This window comes from Macrobrachium nipponense, chromosome 33 (assembly GCF_015104395.2).
Source record: "Macrobrachium nipponense isolate FS-2020 chromosome 33, ASM1510439v2, whole genome shotgun sequence".
Lineage (NCBI taxonomy): Eukaryota > Metazoa > Arthropoda > Malacostraca > Decapoda > Palaemonidae > Macrobrachium > Macrobrachium nipponense.
The window spans coordinates 20,630,593-20,644,618 of NC_087219.1; the positions used below are offsets into that span (position 1 = coordinate 20,630,593).

At 37.4% G+C, this 14,026-nt stretch overlaps 1 protein-coding gene across 2 annotated transcripts in view; it reads right to left on the reverse strand.

Moving 5' to 3' along the window:
* LOC135203004 (frequenin-1) overlaps positions 1–14,026 on the reverse strand; it is a 460,659-nt gene that overhangs the window by 415,317 nt on the left and 31,316 nt on the right. The window lies entirely within an intron of this gene.

A 14,026-nucleotide genomic window follows, 5' to 3' on the forward strand; every position in this document is an offset into this window, starting at 1 on the left:
CCTCATTGGCTGGGGGTGAAATTCAACCCCACTTCATGTGTTAGCCACGCCCACCTGCGCTTTCCTCATTGGCTGGGGGTGAAATTCAACCACACTTCAGGTGTTAGCCACGCCCACCTGTGCTTTCCTGATTGGGTGGGAGTGAAATTCAACTACACTTTATGTGTTAGCCACGCCCACCTGGACTTCCAAGTGTTAGCCACGCCTACCTGGACTTTCCTAATAGGCTGGGAGAGAAATTCAAATTTCACTTCAATTGTTAGACACGCCCACCTGGGCTTTCTTGATTGGTTGGGAGGGAAATGAAATATCATTTCAGATGTTAACCACACTGAGAATGAAATTCGAATTTCACTACAGGTGTTGGCCACGCCCACCTGGGCTTCCAGGTGTTAGCTACGCCTACTTGGACCTCCCACACTAATTAAGAGTGAAATTCTAATCTTTCCCAGGGAGTAAGCCACGCCAACCTTGATCCTGATTGGCTGAGAAAATGAATTCATCCTTAACTGGGAGGTAAGACACGCCTGTTTTTAATGTGTGGCACCTTACAGTATGGATAAACCATATGCATGGTTAGTCTTACTTGGAGAATTCTAAGTGAGGGAATGACTGTCTCTGGAGAGTTAAGTTAGGATGAGGTGACCTATAAGGTGCTATGAGGATGCCTCAAAAGAAGGGTTAGTGCCTAACATTGATTGGAGGTCACCCAACCATGGGCTGACCATCCCTAGCATTACTTAATTTTTCTTCATACAAGACCATCAGTCTAGAAATTATATGCAGCCTATCATTTCCTAACTGGTCACCCATTCAAGTACAGACCAGACCCAAACACTGCTTAACAGAAAGTCAGACTGGCGAGTATAGCATGAATGCTAGTCACCCATCCAAGCACTGCTCAGCTCTAACGTTGATCAAAGCTCTGCAAAAGCCACCAGAACTATTGTCACTTCCCACATAAGCCACGCCCACATGGTCTCCTATTGGCGGAGAGAAGAATGGGCGTTCCCTCTCGCAATTTAAGAGACAATACAAATTACTCGAACGCAGATTGTTAAAAGCGTTGATTGAGACATCAACTGGCGAAACCAGTTTCGGTAATGAAGGAGTCACCACAAAAATTCAAGACCAAAAAAGTAGGAATTTAATTTTACCTTCAGTTGGAAGCCTTAAATGGGAGAGAATGAAGCTGTGCACTTTTGTAATTTAATTAAAGAAAATAATAGAAATTTAAACTATATACGAATATGTATTCAGTAAATTTAATAAGCATCAACATTCAAATACTTATTAACCCATATATGAAAGCATACAAATACAGGAAAATATTTAATATTTACACTAACATATACTACATGTATTCATATATGCTATATATATATATAATATATATATATATATATATATATATATATATATATATATATATATAATATATATATATATATATATTATATACTTCTGGAGGTAAATGAGAACAATTACATGTGCAATGTCCCTCTATTAAATAATATAAAACAACTTATTATAGGCTACATAATTGCATACGCACGCACGCACACGCACATACATAAATACATACACACATAAATATACTATATATATATATATATATATATATATATATATATATATGTATGTATATATATATATATATATATTATACATACTATATAAAACCTTCACCCTTTCCAATTAGAAGGAATACCTCCAATAAATATCACCATTCCAATTTTCAACAAGTACTTTGGGATGAAGCTGCAAGCCCATACCCCCAGGCTGCAACTCCCTCCAACCCTCCAACAATCACTATAAGGTCATTCAACGCTGAATGCGAAATTGAGAGTAAAAGAAGCTTTAAAGGTGTAAAAGGAGGAAAACCTGGCAGTTGCACTAAGATACAACTGGTAGGAGAGGGTTGATAGCAAGATGGAATAAAGAGAATATGAACGGAGGTAGAGTAAAAGGAATGGAGGGGGTTGCAGCTATGGGTCGGAAAGAAACTACAAAGAGCCTCAAGTAATGCCTACAGTGCACCTCACACTATCCCGCCACAGGGATATCACGACCAAGAAAATTGAGAAAAATAACGCACGACATAAGAATGGCATTATGAAAATGTTCGTAGTTTAAATATGACAGAGTCTGACATTCATTTGCTCATAACAGAATTCAATCGGCATTAATATGTTTGTTCAGTGAAGCGTAACAGGGAATCTCTCAGACAAGGAGTCGGGTTCTGTCAAGCAAACATGCAATGGAATTTATCCGTTGCGAAAGAAAGAATTCTTTGCTTACGAAAGCTGAAATCTTATATACTACGTACTTTACTTTCTGGCGCCACTCCCTTCAAGTAAAATAAATAAGGTATATTGTAAAAATTAAATATATCATGTATGTCTGTTTTAGATTGATGTGGATGTTTTCTGCAAAGGTTCGTCCACATTTCATTGGATTTTCTATGAATGTTACTGTAACATTGTGTGGTTTTTCTCTTTTGGGCCATCCCCATAATATACATATATATATATAATATATATATATTATATATATATATATATAGATAGATAGATAGATAGATAGATAGATAGATAGATAGATAGACAGATAGATAAACAGAAAGACAGATGTATTATCTAACAAATATATATATATATATATATATATATATATATATATATATAGTATATATATATATATAATATATATATATAATATATATATATATGTATATATATACATATGTATATATAATATATATATATATTAATATATATACATTTATATGTTTGTATTGAATTGTCTGTGCTCTGCACTATAACCAAGGAACATCAACGCTCATGCAAGAACATACATACATACATACATACACAGACACACACACACACCACAAAGACAGCCAGACCAAAGGAATGCAAATAGTAACAGGTAATCCAACTGCCCGACTGATATCTTAGGTGCTTTTAAATTCCGGAATGAATCAATGGCCTTCTGAATGATTCAGAATATGACGTCTGACGAAAATCCGTTATTCAGGCACAAATAAAAATGTAAAAAAAGAAAAAGAGAAGAGAGCACGGTTGAACATGGTGGACAACTTGGAATGCAGAGACAATGCATACTATAGTAGATTCACATCAACCGTGCATTTGATAATCTAGGCCCGTCCCTTAAGACGCTCCTGATTGGCTGTTGATAAGCCAATCACGGGGCTGGAAACGCTCAGTCTCTCTCTCGAGTTCACATAGGCAGGATGTATGTCCCACCTCTCGTGAGGGATACTTTTGAAAGACTTATCCCTAAGGAGAGGTGGAACGTAGATTTTACCCATGTGAACTCTCTCGAGAGACTGAGCGTTTCCAGCCCTGTGATTGGCTTATCAACAGCCAATCAGGAGCGTCGTAAGGGATGGGCCTAGACATCAAATGCACGGGTAATGTGAATCTACTATAGTAAATAAGTTTGAGATCAGAGGGGAGTAGCTGGGAAGAAATGCGGACTAAATGAAGGTGGATGAAATGCCTTCTACTCTCAACATCCTTGAGAGTGGAATTTACCCCCATAACATGGCACTCTCTCCTTCAATGACACAGAAGCTACGGCTCTTATCAAGAACTCTGCTCTTCAGGATTATAAGTACTCTGTTTTTTTTTTCCCATCTGTCCACCCGCCTGTGGTGTTTGCGTATGGTAACACTGCGTCCCGGGCTTTAAATAGTTACTCTATGTGTAAGTTTTAGGTAAATAAAAGGATACCTGGGTGTACATTTGCAACTGAAAAGTGTTTTAATAATTTACTGTATGCTAATTACACCGTTAATATTCGAAATAGGATATCTTTATTATTGTTGAATGTCAGCTGAATGTAACTATCTAAAGCCCGGGACGCAGTGTTACCATACGCAAACACCACAGGCGGGTGGACAGATGGAAAAGAACCGAGTATAGATGCAGTTCATTGCCCTTATATAACATTCTCCATATGTGATAACATTTTACTCTTATCACACTGTATTCTCTTCTCGTAAGATACCAGATAATCCCTATAACATGTCACTCACCTCATGGGATGATCATTTAATCCTGTGACGTGGTGTTCGCCTCTTGTGATATAGCAGTTCACCCCTACAATATAACACTGCTACAATAGCCAATATAACACTGCTACAATAGCAGAAGAGTCCCATAACATGGCACTTCCCCACCCGCCCCCCACAGGAGGCACCCATTCTTCTATAACCTAGCACTTTTTTCAAATTGATAACCCTTTAACATAGCAAAACCCACCCACATGAGAGATCAGTTTACCCATATAACGAGACACTCTATCTTCTTCCGCCTACCCTTTGACAACCATAACAAGGCACTCCCTTCTTAAAATACCAACTCTCTCTCTCTCTCTCTCTCTCTCTCTCTCTCTCTCTCTCTCTCCGCCCAACAAACCCCATTTCAATGAAATATCACCTTGGAAATAGCCCCGCGCGTTTTCCCAAACTGCTTATCCTAATATTTGCTCTCATTAGCAGAGGCAGAGATCCAATTACGGGTTGGAGACGAAGGTGAGAAACTTGTTATGCAAATAAATGCTTATTTTGGCTTCCGTTATTGCAGGGATTCTCCTCCTGCATTGAATGGATAAAGGTAAAATTCGTACATAGTAATTGCTACGAGAGAAGTAAGTAGATACACACACGCATACATCATAGTATTTAAACCTATAAAAAATATATATGTATATGTGTATTATATAAGTATATATATATATATATATATATATATATATATATATATATATATATATATATATATAAGCGAATAGCACAGAAAAATGACAGACAGGATATCGCTTAGTACTGATCTTCTACCTGTCATTTTTCAGTGGTATTCGCTTATATGAATTCACGTGCATCTCCTGTGATTTTATAAGCATACATATACTTACATACGTATATACATGTATATATATATTATATATATATATATATATATATATATAAATTTATATGTTATATATATTTATAGATATATATATATATATATATATATATATATATATATATATATATATATATATATAATAATATCGCAAGTACGAACGAGCCACCAATCCCAAAACAAACGAATAATCACAAAACTGCACAAACAAACTAACGGCGCAAAAGCATCAACCATCAAACAAACAAATGACCCATTAACCCCAACATCACGTCCACTCTACAAGTGGCGAGAGAAGGAAAAAAAAAAACTCCCACAGAAAAAAAGGACCAAGACAATGGTATTCAAAGAGACTTGTATGGTAATGAAAAAGCCTGGACGGGTTGAAGAGGGCCCGTGTGGCTTACCACGAGAGAGAGAGAGAGAGAGAGAGAGAGAGAGAGAGAGAGAGAGAGAGAGAATCAAGGGTAACAGAGAGGTAAACTGTAGCACAAGTAAGTTGAGAGAGAGAGAGAGAGAGAGAGTATAATACTTTTCCCCACGTACAAGGGGCTCAGGAATTATGGGGCTCTTCTCGACCCCATACAAGCCTTTTTGGAGGACCAGCACTGAATACTTAAGGAAGTACAGGGAAAGGGAGGTTGGTAGTCTCTCTCTCTCTCTCTCTCTCTCTCTCTCTCTCTCTCTCTCTCTCATTTTTTATCTAGTTATTTTACATTTTTTCTCTAGTTTATTCTTCCTATTATTAGTTTATTTACATTTACTTTATTTACTGTTACTTCTTTTGTATATTATAAATCCTTCTCCAAATTTTATTATAATTTTAGCTTTTATTCCTGTTTTTTTTTATCTTTTATTCGTTTATTACTCTCTTGTTCATTTTCCTCTTGATATTGTTCCCATATTAACTTGAAATCGGTTTGCGACCCACTACAGTAGACTAGCCACCAGGTACACAATTAACTCATCGTTCAGCTTAAGAGAGCCTTAAATGAAATATGTCAATGTAGCTGTACAATACGGCATCATATAGCAAACGAAATAGTCCCTTGTCACTAAAAAGGCCTTTTAATAATAAAACATTACATATCAAACGTGATGGTCCTTCGTCACTATAAAGGTCTTTGATTAACAATAAAACATCATATAGCAAACATAATAGTCCTTTGTTTACTCAAGAGGCCTTTTATTAACAATGACTTGTCATATAGTAAACGAAATAGTCCTTTGTCAACTAAAAAGGTTTTTGATAGACAATAACATCGTATAGCAAACTAAATAGTCCTTTGTCAACTAAAAAAGTTTTTGATTAACAATAACGTCGTATATCAAACGAAATAGTCCTTTGTCAACTAAAAAGGTTTTTGATTAACAATAACGTCGTATAGCAAACGAAATAGTCCTTGATCACCTAAAAGGGCCTTTGATTAACAATAACACATCATCCACCAAACGGAATAGTCCCATGACATCTAAAAATGCCTTTCATTATCCTTAAACCATTATACAGCAAACGTTATAGAAAAGACATAAATAGTCCTTTGGCAGCTCAAGCAAAAGCATTCACCAACAGCAGCAAAAGCCAAGACATCTGACAAAGAAAAGAAGGCGGCCTTTTGCACACCAAATACCCCATCCTTCCCCTGAGCTCAAACAACAAATGAATCATCCAGCAAAGTTAATAGTCCCTCGGCAGCTCCCTTGGAATCAGACTCCACGTAACAGCCACAACAAAGACAGAACGTTATCGGAAGCTGATAAATCGACGACGAGCGGCGGTTCAATGCACCTTTTAAATCACGAAAACGTTTTTGGGTACGAGAAAAGTAACGCAAAAATAAAACAAATGAACAAAGAAAAATAGACAGTAAAATCCTCCTGCATTTTCAAAATGAGGAAGGTATGGCATAAGAATGGGAAATGCGATGAGAAGGAAATTAAGAGAACGAATGAATAGAGGTCATTGCGCCTTTAAAGTCACGAAAACGTTTTTAGGTACAACAGACTTGACACAAAAAATAACACAAACATTGAAAAAAAAATAAATAAATAAAAAGATTGTAAAAATCTGGAAGGTATGGAATAAGATTGGGAAATACCAGAACAACCTTTACAAGAAAAGAAAAGAAATATATATATATATATATATATATATATATATATATATATATATACATATATATATATATATACATATATAAAATTTAGGCCAAAGGCCCAGCGCTGGGACCTGTGAAGTCATTAAAAGCTGAAAGGGAAATTTAGAGTAGAAAGGTTTTAAAAGGTGTAACAGGAGGAAAACCTCAAAGCATTTTACATCAAGAAACAATTGTTAGGAGATGACTGAATAACAAGATGGAAGAAAGAGAATATAAACGGAGACACAGTAAAAAGAATGAAAGGAGTTGCAACTAGTGGCCGAAGGGACGCTGCAAAGAACTTTGAGTCATGCCTACAGTGCGCTGCGTGAGGTATACTGATGGCACTACTTCTCTACGGGGACCATATTCTTTAGAAGCTTTGTAAAGAGCCTAGATCAGTTACAAACTGAACCTTCACAAACACTGCAAGAAGTCTTATTAGAGTACAAACAGAACCAACACAAACATTAAGTCTTAAACGATGCAAGGAGTATAGGGAATTCTTGAGCACAAAATGAATCAATAACTACTCTACAGAGACGCTAAATTAAATATGCTGGATACCATGACTTCTTCTACAAGAATCCTCTTACACATTCTGAATTCCCACACGCTCCGCCAGGATTCAGAACTACGCCCTTAATCCTTACGGTTCCTGCAAGGACTCCTCAAAAAATCCTCCCACTTGCAGGATCCCGAAGCTTTCCGCAAGGAATCTGAAATAGATGCTGACTCACTGTCTCTCTCTCCTCCTCCTCCTCCTCCTCTTCCCGTGGCTGGTTGGTATAACAGTGACGAAAAAACAATGAGTGGCCACGTTAGCCAATTTTAATACCTGATCTTATCGCCAGGGTTACCACGTCGTCTATTCACGCGATCTGCCGTCTCCATGTGTCGAACTTTCTCCCGGTTTAGAACTTACGAATCTGGATCTAAGATGAGATGGCGTGTGTGTAGTTTATCTAAGCACAGATACGATCGTGGTCTTCCCCCGAGTAAAACTCTAAAGGTTAAGGTAAGGCTAGGGTCAAAGCGTCGAAACAAGTCATTCTTGTCAGATATATATATATCCGACACACTGTACTGGACTAACGTATCCATTACCACTCACTTAAGTAGAGACTGCTGGTCAGACCTCCTGTGTACGTGTAAATGCGTAAGCCTTTCGGGACGTGGCTGCTAGCCCCATGCCTTCTCTACCTTGTTGATGTCTCGCCACAGTCGACCAAGTCTCAGGTACGTAATTATCTGTTTTACTCGACAAAAGTTCAACGGATTTGAAAAAACGGAGGGGGGGGCGCTTCAGTATTCTATCTAGTTCAGAACTGAACTCATGATTCTTGCAGGTGACTAATATATATATATATATATATATAATATATATATATATATATATATATATATATATATATAATCCCAAACAAGAAAGAATCTAAGTCGAAGATGCTGAAGAAAATATGGAAAATAAATTCAATCCCGTCCCCATAATAATAATAATAATAATAATAATAATAATAATAATAATAATAATAATAATAATAATAAGGCGATACTCAAGTCAAAACTCAACGCCGGAAATATGATAAAAGCCATAAACACATGGGCAGTGCCAGTAATCTGCCAGTAATCAGGTACAGCGCAGTAATAGTGGAATGGACGAAGGCAGAACTCCGCAGCATAGATCAGAAAACCAGGAAACATATGACAATACACAAAGCACTACACCCAAGAGCAAATACGGACAGACTATACATAACACGAAAGGAAGGAGGGAGAGGACTACTAAGTATAGAGGACTGCGTCAACATCGAGAACAGAGCACTGGGGCAATATCTGAAAACCAGTGAAGACGAGTGGCTCAAGAGTGCAGGGGAAGAAGGACTAATAAAAGTAGACGAAGACCCAGAAATATACAGAGACAGGAGAATGACAGACAGAACAGAGGACTGCCACAACAAACCAATGCACGGACAATACATGAGACAGACTAAAGAACTAGCCAGCGATGGCAATGGCTACAAAGGGGAGAGCTCAAGAAGGAAACTGAAGGAATGATAACAGCGGCACAAGATCAGGCCCTAAGAACCAGATATGTTTAAAGAACGATAGGCGGAAATAACATCTCTCCCATATGAAGGAAGTGCAATACGAAAAATGAAACTATAAACCACATAGCAAGCGAATGCCCGGCACTTGCACAGAACCAGTACAAAAAGAGGCATATTCAGTGGCAAAAGCCTTCCACTGGAGCCTGTGCAAGAAACATCAGCTACCTTGCAGTAATAAGTGGTACGAGCACCAACCTGAAGGAGTGATAGAAAACGATCAGGCAAAGATCCTCTGGGACTATGGTATCAGAACGGATAGGGTGATACGTGGAAATAGACCAGACGTGACGTTGATTGACAAAGTCAAGAAGAAAGTATCACTCATTGATGTCGCAATACCATGGGACACCAGAGTTGAAGAGAAAGAGAGGGGAAAAAATGGATAAGTATCAAGACCTGAAAATAGAAATAAGAAGGATATGGGATATGCCAGTGGAAATCGTACCCATAATCATAGGAACACTAGGCACAATCCCAAGATCCCTGAAAAGGAATCTGGAAAAACAAGAAGCTGAAGTAGCTCCAGGACTCATGCAGAAGAGTGTGATCCTAGAAACGGCGCACATAGTAAGAAAAGTGATGGACTCCTAAGGAGGCAGGATGCAACCCGGAACCCCACACTATAAACACCACCCAGTCGAATTGGAGGACTGTGATAGACCAAAAAAAAAATATATATATATATATATATATATATATATATATATATTTTTTTTTTTTTTTTTTTTTTTTTTTTTTGAAAGAATAAAGTGTCTGAAAGAGGGTCTTCTTCCCAAATAACGATAATGATAATGATAAACTTCATTAAAAACGATGAAGTTTGTATGAAAAAGGGACTTCTTCTAGAATGATAATAATCATCATCATCAAATATAATAATAATAATAGTATTGTCTCTCTTGCAAATGGCGGACGGAGGAGCACGACTCACCATCACTCTCCCTATGGCGACATCGCCAGTAGGGAGGAGGTGGTCATTTGGACATCAGTGAACGGAAAGGTCTTCGACAGGAGGATTTTGCGACCTTGTGGACACAGTTCGCCACTTTGCAAAACTATGCGGGAGCGAGTTCTTGTGATGGGCTCTCTCTTCCTCCTTTCTCTCTTCTCTCTGTTGATAGATTATTTCCTTCTGAATCTCTCTCCTGTACTCTGTCTCTGTCTCCCTCTCTATCAGTTGGCAGGTTTCCTGATGGAAAACTATACCTTCATACTCTCTCTCTCTTCTCCTCTCTCTCTCTCTCTCTCTCTCATCTCTCTCTCTCTCTCTCTCTCTCTCATGTTGATAGATATTTCCTACTGAATCTCTCTCTCTCTCTCTCTCAGGTTGGCATTTCCTTCTGAATATACCTCTCTCTCTCTCTCTCTCTCTCTCTCTATTCGATTATATTCATATAAAAGTATTTCTTTCTCCTTCACGTGTGTACTTTCTTATGAATGTATCTCTCTCTCTCTCTCTCTTTTGTGTGTGTGTGTGTGTGTGTGTGTGTGTGTGTGTGTGTGTGTGTGTGAACAGCTCAAGAATTTTATCGTAGGCAACATATTTTATCATCACTTGACATACTTTTAAAATTTTCTTCAACATCATTATCCATCTATTATTATTATTATTCTGAAAAATAAAATTCCCATTTGTACAACAAAACAAAAAAAATGGAGTAAAAGGATAAACTGCGTAATTAAAAAATATAGATGAAGACATGAGCATAGTAAATTATTATTATTATTAAATAAACAAAGTATTTATATATGTATAATATATATATAATTATATTTTATATTCTATATTATATATACTATACACACATTAAAGTGTCAAAAATTGAGTCAGAAAAAGGAAGCCAGTGGATAAAAGAGGAAGCTATTAAGAACAGAGGAGATAAATACATAAACAAATAAAGACAGAAAGGAACAAACAAAATATACAGACTGGGTAACTATACATACAAAGAAACGAACACAGGAACACGTACAAACGATAACAAGAGCATAATATTCCCCCCATTCGGATCGCAATTCCCATTTAGCCATGTTGTTTACAAGAGAGATTTACCCAACCGGAGACATTTAAAACGAGTTTGTTTGTTTGTTTGTTTGTTGTTTGCCAATGAAATGTCGTTGCTTTCGAGTTGTTTTTGTTGCGAGGAAATACATATTTAGAGGATTTTTATTTATTTATTTATTTATGTATAGAAGAGGTCAAGTATTCACAGTTGTACTTTCGGGCCTCATTTAAGCTCACTGCCACTATCAAAAGACTCCTAACTTTTAGTAAGGAATCATTTGTGGTCACCTATCCACCTACTGACCAAACCCAATGTCTCTGAAAATCAGGCCTCATCACCACTCTCACCAGACACCTAAGGCCTGACGTTGCAAGTTTCAGCAATGGGTCAAGGGAGGTCATGACCCAAAAGTCTGGCCTTCAAGGAGGTCACCTATACATATACTGACCGAACCCAACTCTCAAAAGATGGAATGACTATAGTAGATTCACATCAACTGTGCATTTGATATCTAGGCCCGTCCCTGATGACGCTTCTGATTGGCTGTTGATAAGCCAATCACAGGGCTGGAAACGCTCAGTCTCTCGAGAGTTTACATAGGCAGGATGTATGTTCCACATCTCTTGACGGATACTTTTGAAAGACGTATCCCTCATGTGAACTCTCAAGAGGGATTGAGCGTTTCAAGCCCTGTGATTGGCTTATCAACAGCCAATCAGGAGCGTCGTCAGGGACGGGTCTAGGCATCAAATGCACGGTTGATGTCAATCTACTATAGTGGCTCTCCAGCTGGTTAAGTTCCCTGACCTTTTAAGACCTTTTGAGACATCTGGTCACTCACCCAGTTCCACAGAGCTTTCATATCTAGGAGAACATCTGTAAAATTTCCTTACCTTATTGGGAATATCAACATCTGGTCATACACTTGTATTAAGAGAGCATGTGTTGCATATTCTACAACTCAAGAGATCATCAAGTGTATTTAAGGGATCATTTGTGTATACAGCTATACGTGGGAGCATCTGGTGTATACTCTTGTAAAGAAACATCTGCTTTGAAGTTATTAGTATTTTAAAGAACATCTGGTAGATATTTCTTTATTCGACGCAGCATGCAGTGCAAAAGAGAATATTCTCTTATTCAAGGAAATATAAGAACATCTTGCACATACTATACTTTTTCTATCTATTGGAGCATCTGGTTCATATATACAGCACTTTTTCTATCTAAAGGAGCATCTAGCATACATTATACTCTTACAGCAGGAACATCTGTTATATACTCTTTTATCTACTGCATCATCTGGTGTACACATTTACCCAAGGGGGCATCTGTGCAAACTTTTATATGGATGAGCTGTCATAAATTATATCATTTCTAGACAAACTGGAGAAAGAAAATAAAAACATCTGGTTGATATCGGAGCGATAAATCTTACGAAGCATCTGCTGTATACATATATACACGAAAGCTTATTCTGGATAGACGCATTTGGGTGATACCACCCTAAGATATCCAAGGCAAACATCCAGATCAATTTTACGATGTTATCGCGAGATATCCAAGAAATATCCAAGAGAAATTAAGAGACAACACTAAGAGACGTCTAAAAAAAGCAGCATCTGGTTAATATTAAGGCTTCACATCCTGGAGAAGACGAAGAAGAAGAAGCAGCAGCATTTGGTAGAAGTCACCTCCATAGATACATGAAAAAAAAGGTATATTTACTGATGTTATGGTAATATATCTCTCGGAAAAATCAACAGACATCACAAAGAGACCTCTAACAAAAGCAGCATCTGGTTGATATCACGGCTCTACATCCTGGAAAAGACGAAGAAGAAGAAGAAGAAGAAGAAGAAGAAGAAGAAGAAGAAGAAGAAGCGGCAGCAGCAGCAGCATTTGGTAGATATAGCCTCCAGAGATCCAGCTAACCAGCCAGCCGGGCGATGTGTCCAATCTGTGTCTTATCTCTCTCTTCCAGGGAACGTAATCACCCCGGAATCCCACCGAGCCACGATCGTGGCACCATAAACCATGCGGCTTCATGAGGTGGGTATGCAGATGCCCACTGGGGTCAAGGCGCTGCCTTCTTATGGCAATGCCTAATCGGAGTTTCAAAATAAGTTTTTTCTTTTCCGTCTCCCTCTCCATCTTACTCTTTCTTGGTGAGTTTTTGTTACACACACACACACACATTCCCTCACGAACTGGTCATCTGTTAAAATAACGATTTTCTCCTGTTGATCACTAATAGGTTTTAAGCTTAAACTTGTTGGTTTATCGATGATATTTTTTGTTGTTGTTTATAATAATAATTTAAATTATACGTAAATAAAGAAAATCACCACGAATTTCCATAAAAAAAACTATTGAAAGTTCACAAATTTTGAAACAATTAAAAACCAAATGAACATAAGTGAATACGAAAACTTCGTGATGTCTTTTCATGGGACAAAACATTTATTGTAAAATCAAAAAAAAAGTTTGAAATTATTAGAATGCGTTTGAATATAAATCAGATGAGAAGGGGGTATTTAGCATGCTAATACGAAAAAATTATTCTACGAATTTCCATATGACAGAAAAATTACTGAGAGTTCATAAATTTCGAGACGATTAAAATATATTTGAAAGATGAATCTGAGGAAATGGGACCTTGAGTAACTTAATAATCAGTATACCAAGAAACCATCTGCTTAACGTTATATATATACAGCAGATGTTTCCGAAAAAAAACAAGTCTAAACAAACACCCCCCAAAAAAAATTTGGAACTTCCAGACGTGTCTGGAAATTGTCATTTAAAAAAATGTATGCAGAACCACCATAACT